This window comes from Geotrypetes seraphini, chromosome 9 (genome assembly GCF_902459505.1).
Source record: "Geotrypetes seraphini chromosome 9, aGeoSer1.1, whole genome shotgun sequence".
Classification (NCBI taxonomy): domain Eukaryota; kingdom Metazoa; phylum Chordata; class Amphibia; order Gymnophiona; family Dermophiidae; genus Geotrypetes; species Geotrypetes seraphini.
This window is the reverse complement of record NC_047092.1, coordinates 187,919,909-187,930,737: the sequence shown is the minus strand read 5'-3', so window position 1 is coordinate 187,930,737 and position 10,829 is coordinate 187,919,909. Positions and strand designations below refer to the sequence as shown.

Below are 10,829 nucleotides of genomic sequence, written 5' to 3'. Positions count from 1 at the left end.
TTTATTCGTCCCAGGATGTCTCCAGGAAGGACCAGTAATGGCATATTCACACCATTGGCAGTCATTGCATGTTGAATGTTCAAACATAGAAGATTCATCTCTTATTTTAATCTCAAACTTATGTTGAGATAAAATCTCTCCTACAGTTCTCCCTCTTCTATATGAAGCAATGGGGAGATTTTGAAACTGAGGGTTAAGTTGTAAAATTGACCAGTGACGTTTCACAATCTCAAAAAAAGAAGTACTCAAGGTAGTATAAGGAAGCACCATAATAATACGATCTTCTTGAGTATCAGTCTGTTGATCCCTATCCCTAAGTAAAAGGGCCCGTTGGGCAAATTTAGCTCTTAGATAGGCTTTACGAATGGCTTTTTTGGGATAACCCCTTTTGAAAAAACGTTCACCTAAAATCTTAGACTGCTTTTCAAACTCCTCCTGAAATGAACAAAGCTTTCTAATTCGCAAAAATTGACTGGTAGGAATGTTAAATTTTAGGAAATATGGATGAAAACTAGTAAAGTGGAGAAAATGATTTTTGTCTACTTCTTTCCTATATAGGGTAGTATATATTTGATGGTTTATATCTCTCTTTATTAGTATATCCAAAAATGGAATATTTTCATGATGATGGGTCATAGTAAAAGATAAATGAGGGTTAAGGGAGTTAAGCCAACTCAAAAATACTTGCAACTCGGATTCAGATCCGTCCCAAAAAATCAGAATGTCGTCTAGATATCTTTTCCACAGGAGGACATGTTTAAAGTTTTGAGCAGGATATACTTGCTGTTGTTCAAATTTTTCAACATAGAGACTTGCCACAGAGGGTGCCAGAGTCGCTCCCATCGCGACACCCTGTATCTACAATCAGATACAGGGTGTCGCGATGGGAGCGACTCTGGCACCCTCTGTGGCAAGTCTCTATGTTGAAAAATTTGAACAACAGCAAGTATATCCTGCTCAAAACTTTAAACATGTCCTCCTGTGGAAAAGATATCTAGACGACATTCTGATTTTTTGGGACGGATCTGAATCCGAGTTGCAAGTATTTTTGAGTTGGCTTAACTCCCTTAACCCTCATTTATCTTTTACTATGACCCATCATCATGAAAATATTCCATTTTTGGATATACTAATAAAGAGAGATATAAACCATCAAATATATACTACCCTATATAGGAAAGAAGTAGACAAAAATCATTTTCTCCACTTTACTAGTTTTCATCCATATTTCCTAAAATTTAACATTCCTACCAGTCAATTTTTGCGAATTAGAAAGCTTTGTTCATTTCAGGAGGAGTTTGAAAAGCAGTCTAAGATTTTAGGTGAACGTTTTTTCAAAAGGGGTTATCCCAAAAAAGCCATTCGTAAAGCCTATCTAAGAGCTAAATTTGCCCAACGGGCCCTTTTACTTAGGGATAGGGATCAACAGACTGATACTCAAGAAGATCGTATTATTATGGTGCTTCCTTATACTACCTTGAGTACTTCTTTTTTTGAGATTGTGAAACGTCACTGGTCAATTTTACAACTTAACCCTCAGTTTCAAAATCTCCCCATTGCTTCATATAGAAGAGGGAGAACTGTAGGAGAGATTTTATCTCAACATAAGTTTGAGATTAAAATAAGAGATGAATCTTCTATGTTTGAACATTCAACATGCAATGACTGCCAATGGTGTGAATATGCCATTACTGGTCCTTCCTGGAGACATCCTGGGACGAATAAAACATATCGTGCTTTTTCTAACACCTCCTGTCAAAGCTCAATGGTCGTGTATATGATACAATGTCCATGTCAACTTCTGTATATTGGAAGGACTAGTCGGAAGATTAGTGTTCGCCTGACCGAGCACAAATCTCGCATAAATACTGGTAATCTTGAGGCACCCCTTGTACAACACTGGAGGGATAATAATCATAATATTATGGATCTAAGATGGAGGGTTATAGATCAGGTTCATGTGGGATGGGAAGGGGGCGACTCTAGAAGCAAATTAAACTATAGGGAACAAAAATGGATTTTTTCTTTAAATTCAGTAATTCCCGCTGGTTTGAATGCCGAAATAGAATGGGCGACTTTAATATGAGGCTAAATAAGAACAGGGGGGCGTTTTTACGTTAAGTCTGATGTCATCACGTTTAGGGAGTAGTTAGGAGATTTAAAGCTGTGAACGCCGCGGCCATGTTTCCTGTTTGTAAATCAGACGCGGGGAGCATGAGCTGGAATATTTGAGGTAACTTAGAGCTATGTTAAATATTACTAAAGTGCAATATAATATAATAAAATGGCATTATAATGATACTATTATTTCTAACATTCTGCAGGGGGATTCCTTGATACAGCCCGAAAGGGCGAAACGTAGTCTACGTCGGAGTGCGTACCCCCACCCGCGTAGCGAAAAGATAAGTTATTTTCTAAATATATTATAAATTGAAAGTAAAAACTACTATAAAAAATGATTACAATTACATGGGACCAATGACGATCAGGGGTCTTGCATGCTTAAAGTTTAATAGCATGGAATGGCACTACTGAGGTCCATGAGTTAAGAGCTAATGCTTTAACTAAAGAAGTGAAAATTGTTTTGACCTTCTGCTTCTGTGTGGTTTGCTATAATTGATTTCGGAAGGCTTTAAGAACACTATAGCCACAGCGAAATTGTTATTTTATAGCCAACCATATCTTTATATGCCTCTCTCAAGGAGATATGCATCTAGTTTGCTTTTGAAGCCTAGGACTGTCGATTCCGCAATAATCTCCCCTGGGAGAGTATTCCAGATGTCAACCACTCTCTGTGTGAAGCAGAACTTCCTGATATTAGTCCTGAACTTGCCCCCCCTTAGCTTCATTTCATGTCCTCTTGTCCGTGTCAAATTGGACAATGTAAATAATCTTCTCTGCTCTATTTTGTCGATTCCTTTCAGTATTTTGAAGGTCTCGATCATATCCCCACGCAGTCTCCTTTTCTCAAGGGAGAACAATCCCAGTGTTTTAAGTCGATCCTCATATTCCAGTTTCTCCATACCCTTCACTAGTTTAGTTGCTCGTCTCTGCACCCTCTCCAGCAGTTTTATATCCTCCTTTAGGTAGGGAGACCAATGTTGGACGCAGTATTCCAAGTGGGGTCTGACCATTGCCCTATAAAGCGGCATTATAACTTTCTCCGATCTACTCGAGATTTCTTTCTTTATCATGCACAACATTCTATTTGCCTTATTTGCCGCTGCCGCGCATTGTGCCGACGGCTTCAGGGTCCTATCTATCAGTACACCCAGATCCCTTTCTTGTTCACTTTTTCCCAGAGTTGCACCTGACATTCTGTACTCGTATTCCTTATTTTTACTGCCTAAATGCATTACCTTGCATTTTTCCACGTTGAACTTCATCTGCCATTTCTCCGCCCATTTTTCTAACCGACACAAATCGCTCTGGAGTTCCTCACTGTCCTCCTGTGATCTGATTGCCCGGCAGAGTTTTGTGTCGTCTGCAAACTTGATGATCTCACTGGATGTTCCGTTTTCCAGGTCATTGATATAAATATTAAAAAGGATCGGCCCAAGTACAGAGCCCTGGGGTACACCACTAGTCACTTTCTCCCAGTCGGAGAACTTCCCATTTATGCCCACTCTCTGCTTCCTGTTATCCAGCCATTTGCCTATCCATCTTTGTATATCTCCCTCTATGCCATGGCTTTGTAGTTTCCTGAGAAGTCTTTTGTGTGGAACTTTGTCAAATGCTTTCTGGAAGTCCAAGTATATTATGTCCACCAGCTTTCCACTATCAATTTGCTCGTTCATACGTTCAACGTTGGAGAGGTCCTTGTCTCTGTCTCAGCCTCTGTTGTCTTCTAGTCAGCAACCAGTTGTCTTTGAAATTTCATTTCATAGATAAGTGAAAAGTTAATATTAAATGATATAAACTATGAATGCAGAGAAGACTAAACCGCGGCTTTACAGATATCCACTGGAGACACCAGAGAAGACTCAGCCCAAGAAGCTGCCTGACCCTGAGTGAAATGAGCCTTGAGAAATTCCGGAACAGGCTTCTTCTGAAGAAGGTAAGTGGAAGCGATAGTCTCCTTGATGCAGCACGCATTGGTAGCCTTGGAAGCACCGCCCCCTTATGAGGCCCCGCTAGGAGGACAAAAAAATGATCTGACTTCCGGAATTCCTGGGTCCGCTGAACATAACAGCAAAGAACCCGACTTACTCAACTGCCTCTGCTCCGAAGAGCCCTCCTGACTACCCAAGACCAGTAGGACCACGGACTGATTGACATGAAAAGGCAAAATCACCTTTGGCAGAAAGGAAGGAACAGGCCACAGACCCTTTGAAATGGATATAGAAAACTAATTCCATACATTGTCATTCCAACAGTGTTAAACTTAAAAATAATAATAATCCATCCTGGTCAGACATAGAATTAGGTCCATGTTGGAGAGGTCCTTGTCTCTGTCTCAGCCTCTGTTGTCTTCTAGTCAGCAACCAGTTGTCTTTGAAATTTCATTTCATAGATAAGTGAAAAGTTAATATTAAATGATATAAACTATGAAAAAGCACAATTTACATACTGGCATTAAAAGCAGGCTAATATTCCGGAATTTGGAGGTGTATCTGCATGGATGTGTAACAGCTGAGATCTTACTTCTAGGCATCTGCAGAGCATTTTTAAAATGAAAATTTTTTTTCCCCTCAAAGCTGATACACAAAATTATACTAAAGGATGTTTATGTTTATTTTATTAATTTGATGAATCGCCTATCCATAATTTACTAAGCGATTTACAATAAGATATATAAACATGTTAAAAAACATACAAATAATATTATATAAAAGGTAAAAAACAGACTCATAAACAGACGAAACAAGAACACAAAATGATAAAAGGGGAAAAGTTACATAATAAATGTTTTGAAAAGAAGAAAAGGGAACATTCAAGGAAAAGACATAAGGAGGGATGACTTAGCTATACTATTTGAAAAGAATTTGTTTTAGAGACTAAAAGAATCTTTAAAAAGGAAAGTTTTTAATTTATTTTGAAAGAGACTGAGTTCCTTTTCATCTCTTATATATTGTGGTAGAGAGTTCCAAGTTTGGGGGGCCACAATTGAAAACATGTTATGACGTCTGGTGCCAAACCCAGGAGGAAAAGCAAAAAGGCAAAAGGCAGATCCACCTACTCCTTCTATGGTTAATTTTCCCATAGATGCCCTTGACATGATTGAGGTGCTGGAAGAATTAAGAAGTATTAAATCAATGATTGCTGCAAATACTGAACAGCTGGCAAACCTGGAACAAAAGATGGATGTGGTAAGCAGCAGTGTGGGACAATTAGAAGTAAGAGTTGGAAAAATTGAAATGGAGCAGGCACAATTTAAAAACGATCACAAAGCTATTCAGGATCTAGAGAAAAAGATGGTGGATATGGAAAATAGATCTAAAAGAAATAATTTAAGAATTTTGGGTTTGGCTGATAATATTGAAGGAAAAAATGTGGTTGCCTTTTTGGAAGACCAAAGATACTCCCCATTAATCTAAAGGTGCCACTGGAGATTGAAAGGGCACACAGAGTACCAGGGAGAAGGGCTAATGGACAGTAAGGTCCTAGACCACTGATTTTTCAGGTATTACGTTTTCAGCATGTGCTGGAAATACTAAAAGTGGCAAAGGAAAATAGAAACCTTACTTACAAAGGTTCAGAGATCCTTTTTGTTCCAGACTTTGGAAGGGAAACAGCTAATAAACGCAGACAATTTTTGTCAATGAGAGCAAAATTACAAGGTATGGCCTTTATTATCCTACTTTAATGCAGGTCACTTACAAAGGGAAAACTGTTCAATTTGATGATCCTGAGAAACTAAAAGAATTTTTGGAGCAGCAAGAAATACCAAAGAACTGAATTAAAGGTCCTGTAACTGTCTAAGCAAAAATTGATTTTTTAGGTTTATTTTATGTGAATTTATAAGCAAATAAAACTTTGATCTTATGGCAATATATTTTGTTTTTGGTTTTAATAATAACAACAACCAACGGTTACTTTGGGTTTTCAACTGCCATTGGATAGAAGATCCTGAGGTCAGCAGAATTACCTGATTCAGCCCTGTGACTGGTAAGAAATCGTTCTGAGCTCCATTCTTAGAGAATGCCAGGCTAGAATGGGTCTGTTCCCTCCCACTGGAATGTCCTCCATTCAGCCCAGCCACATCAGCAGACTGCCACTGTTCAAATGGCTGCAACAAGATCACTCCAGCATTCTCCTGACACGTTGTCTCTCTCAGTACTCAGTGAGAGAGTTCATTTCCAGCAAAGTTGTCAGCTTCGATTTACTTTGCTGTTAGAGGAAACCTGAACTCTTTACTATCGTTGCTGATGCCTGCTTTTTCAGCGGACTGGGACAAATATAATGGCTCTGTTCAGAGCCTTTCTCCTATGCTAGGGTGTGAGAATTGGCATGCCCAGCCACATCAGCTGACTGCCATTCAGCAGCAGTCCTTTTAAGCCTCAAGTGCGCTTACATTTCTACTGACATGCTGTCTCCCGCAGTATTCAGTGAGACAGCTTGTTAATTCATGGGAGATCTGTTGCTGGTCTCAGGGGTGAGAGTGTGCAGCTGCACAGCCTGTTAAGTGGAAATTGAATACTACTGGAATTGCTGTCCAGGGGTGGGTGTAGAGACAGAACTAACTGAGTGGAAATGGTGTCTTCTATATAAGACTCAACATACTGTAATGTGAAGTTAGTAGCAGCAAACCATTGTAAGAGTCTCATCAGGATAATCAGAAGTTCCAGATGGTTTTTTATATAACATTTTATGATTGATTCCAGAGTAACTAGAGTTGACAGAGGATGCTCAATGGATTATTTATTTATTTTTTAACAAAAAGCTATTGTATAAATAATTTTTTGATTCTATGTATGCAAGGTAACTTAAAATTAGTTTTTGATCTGTTAGGTCTTTTAATTATTATTACATGAGTATTGCTGGAATAAGGGAGTTAAGAAATTTTTGGTTAGTTAGATTACTCTATAAATTTCTTATATTTATGAAATTCATTATAACATTAATTAATATTTGTTCCGCCACTTATTTCTGTCAAATGGGATGATCAGTGACACTCAGAAAAGCACACAGACAATATAAAGCATAAACAATCACACTTTATTATACATATATATATATATATATATATATATATATATATATAAAATAGCATCACCGTATCTCAGGCAAACACTCTACCTTCACAATTGGGAACCCTTTAATAGATAGGCAAGTAGACACGAGAGACTGCCCCTTGAGACATCTTGGATCCTGGAGACGTCTTGGGTTCTAAGGTTAGAGGCAAGTCCCGTCTTTTATATTGGGTGAAAAGCTGCTTGCCTCTTAGTAAGACAGCTGGTACTGGTCCTTTGTTATTTGTTTTGACAACACCTAGGTCAAGGAGGTCAAGATGGCAGATACTTGTTTGGTTTCCCTGTCCTTTTGATGTTACCCAGGAGGTGTTTGCAGAGACTGGTTTTCCCATCTGGCTTTACTGATGTTAATTGAGAGATACGCAGGCAAAAGGAAGTCAGGAAACAAGGAGGTGTTTCAGTTCACTGTCCCTTTGATGCTATCGGGCGTCACGCAGGCAAAAGGAAGTCAAAGAAGCAGACTTTGATGTTATCCAGGAGGTGTTTGCAGAGACTGGTTTACCATCTGTCTTTACTATCCTTTTGGGGTTGTCAAGGTAACACTCAGATCAAGGAGGTCAGATAAGCAGACTTGAGGAGACATGTCACGTATTATGCTGAGTTCATTTACCCCCTGGGTATAACAATATTATACATTAATCTTAATTGTGGTTGTTTAAGAATCATTTTAGAATCCTTTTTTCCTTATTTATTATATAAAATATTCAAGTTTTTAATACATTATTTTTGTATTCTGGGATGGATGTTAAAGATCATTTTTAGGGGGAAATATTTAAGATGCCTGGGGGGGTTTGGGTTACTTGTCTATGTGTGCACTTTCAAGTTGTCATCTGATTTTGAGGGAGGGGTCAGGGGGATTTTATGGTAGGGGGTGGACGTGTATTGATCAAGGGGTAGTATTGTTAGGTATTTTTGAGGGAGGAGAAGGGTGGGGTCAGGGGAATTTTATGGTAGGGGTTTAGATGTGTGCTCAAGGGGTAATTTTAGGTATAGATGGAATTAAGGGATATGTTTTGTGGTTCCATTTCCTTTTTATAATAGCAAAATGACTCTGAAAATATTTTCTCTAAATGTCAATGGTCTCAATCATCCGATAAAGAGGAAAAAACACTTTTTAAAAAAATAGAACGCGGATATATACTATATACAAGAGACCCATCTAAATGCCACAGAAGCAAAAAAGCTATAAGGTGGATGGGTTAAACATTGTTTTTTTGCTCCTGCGGTGGGGAAAAAAGCTGGGGTGGCCATTTTAGTTAGTGGAAAGTGTTTGGCTACATTCAAATTGATATCTGCAGATCCCATAGGGAGATGGGTACTGGTGGATATGAGCTTGGGGAAAAATACTCTGAAGCTTGTTAATATCTATGCACATAATTCAAATCAAAATGTATTTTTTAAATCTCTTCAACAGTTGATTCTGCCACTGGCTGCTGCTAATTTAGTGGTGGCGGGGGACTTTAATGCAGTTATGGATCCGATATTGGATAAAAAAACCTTGCAGAATAATAAAATCTTTAGGGCTAGATAATTTGATACGATCTTGTGGTTTAAAGGATATTTGGCGAATTCTTCATTTTAGTGATTGGGAATTTTCTTTCTGCTCCCAGGTACTCATTTTCTAGAACAGACTATATATTTGTATCAGAACATTTATTATAGCAGGTTACAAAGGCCACCATAGATCCAATCATCTATCACTGAAAGTTGAACACAATGGTATAAGGGGCTGGATATAAATATCACTAGAGAAGACTGGCAGGTACTTTGGTCTCGCACTTAAAAAGTTTGCCATTCTGCCTAATTCCTGCAAACTGCTTTTCTCTTGCTCCATAGAGCCGTCTCTCTAGATTCTAGAGTCTAATAGAGCCGTTTCTCTAGATTCACAGTCTAATAATTGTTGTTGGTACTGTGATAATGCAGTGGGCACTCTACGTCATGTTATTTGATTGCCCTCAAATCTGCGATTTCTGGTGGAAAGTATGGCAGATTTTTGTTCTATACTTAAGATAAATATACCTTTCATACTCAACACTCATCGTCGGTATGTACTGTATATCTTTTGCTGATGACAATAATGTTCTACTGCACTTTCTACTACTTATTGCGATTAAAATCATTCTTGCCCACTGGAAAAATCTTGCTGCTGTGGATTATGTATCATGGTGGAACATGGTCTGCTTAGCAGCCAAATGCGAACGTATTGCTGCTGAAAGATCATATTCCCTGTCAACTTCTGAGTGACTTTGGGCTCCTATTCTTGATCTCTCTATTTCTCCATACAACCTAAGCTGACTGATGTCCCATCATTAGTTGAGTTGTTAAACTGTTCACTTCATCCAACTGAAATAATGTCTCATTATTATTCACACTGGCTGACATCCAGGTCTAAGAGAAACTCAAAAACACTGTGGAGTGATGATGTTCCTGAAATGGACTTTACTGAAAGTTCAAAAGTTCCAAAACTCTACTTAAACAATCCACATGAAAGTAAAATAATCCACCTAAAAACCTTAAGAACCTATTCCACTGAGAGCGTAGGACCCAATACGGTCTGTGTTTCGAAAAGATAGTCATCTTCAGGGGTCCCTGAAAATCCTATGGTAGTAGATACGTGGAATAACAAAAATATGGAGAATCGTTGAGAATGTGCTGCTTAAAATCAAAGCAGTGGCATCCAGGTCTTATATTTGTTTAAGTATTATACATGATTAAGTATTACTATATATTACTCATTTTATTTTTGCTGGATTCGTTACTTTTTCCCTTAATACTCCCTCTCTACCTAGTTACTGCTTTGTTGCCCTTTTCAGGTATGCCAATATGTTGGTCAATATTATGTCGCATTTCACTCAGTAAGCTTTACTTTGTATTGTATGATCTTGATTTTGTACATTTTGTTCTTAAACTCAATAAAAACTTTTGAACTGAAAAAATAACATTCTTAGTCTTGTTAACCATTCCTTTTTTTAAATAATTCCTAATGTGCATGGTTGGGCAGACTGGATGCACCATTCTGGTCTTTATTTGCCATCATTTACTATGTTATTATGTAAACACTTGTTTCCTTTTGGCAGCAAGACGTACCTTTTTTTCCCCTCTTGCATACCTTTACCTAATAATCCACTCCAGGATTTCCAGCAAATCCTGTTCCCACTGCAGTTATATTTCCTCTTTGTAGAGCTCTGATAGCTATCTCCAGCTGCAATCAGTGAGGTAATTAAGGCAGCTTTCACTCACTGCTCCAATGCACCGATATGCTGCTGGCTTAGCAGGTGCCCACAGTGGCTTAATTACGCTTGTCAGCACTCTGGAGCTGTACACTCTGTTTTTTACTGTCTTCAAACAACAAAGAAAATGAATGCTAGAAGTCTGAGAAACAAAATGAGAGAATTAGAGACAATAGCAAGAAACGATGAACTGGAAATCATTGGCATAACAGAAACATGGTGGAATGATGAAAACAAATGGGACACAATACTACAGGGATACAAACTATACAGAAGATATAGAGTAGGGCAGAAAGGTGGAGGTATTGCCCTATATGTTCAGGAAGGAGTAGAATCTGTTAGAGAGGCTACAACAGAAAGGAAAGAGAAGCTGGAGTCCCTCTGGATCAATATTCCTAGACACAAT

At 38.3% G+C, this 10,829-nt stretch overlaps 1 long non-coding RNA gene across 1 annotated transcript; it reads left to right on the top strand.

Annotated features, from left to right (window-relative positions):
- Positions 1 to 3,674: 3,674 nt before the first annotated feature.
- Positions 3,675 to 5,991, top strand: LOC117367020. Its single transcript, XR_004540678.1, has 2 exons — positions 3,675 to 3,815; positions 4,442 to 5,991. It is a non-coding gene; the product is annotated as an uncharacterized LOC117367020 (long non-coding RNA).
- Positions 5,992 to 10,829: the final 4,838 nt, after the last annotated feature.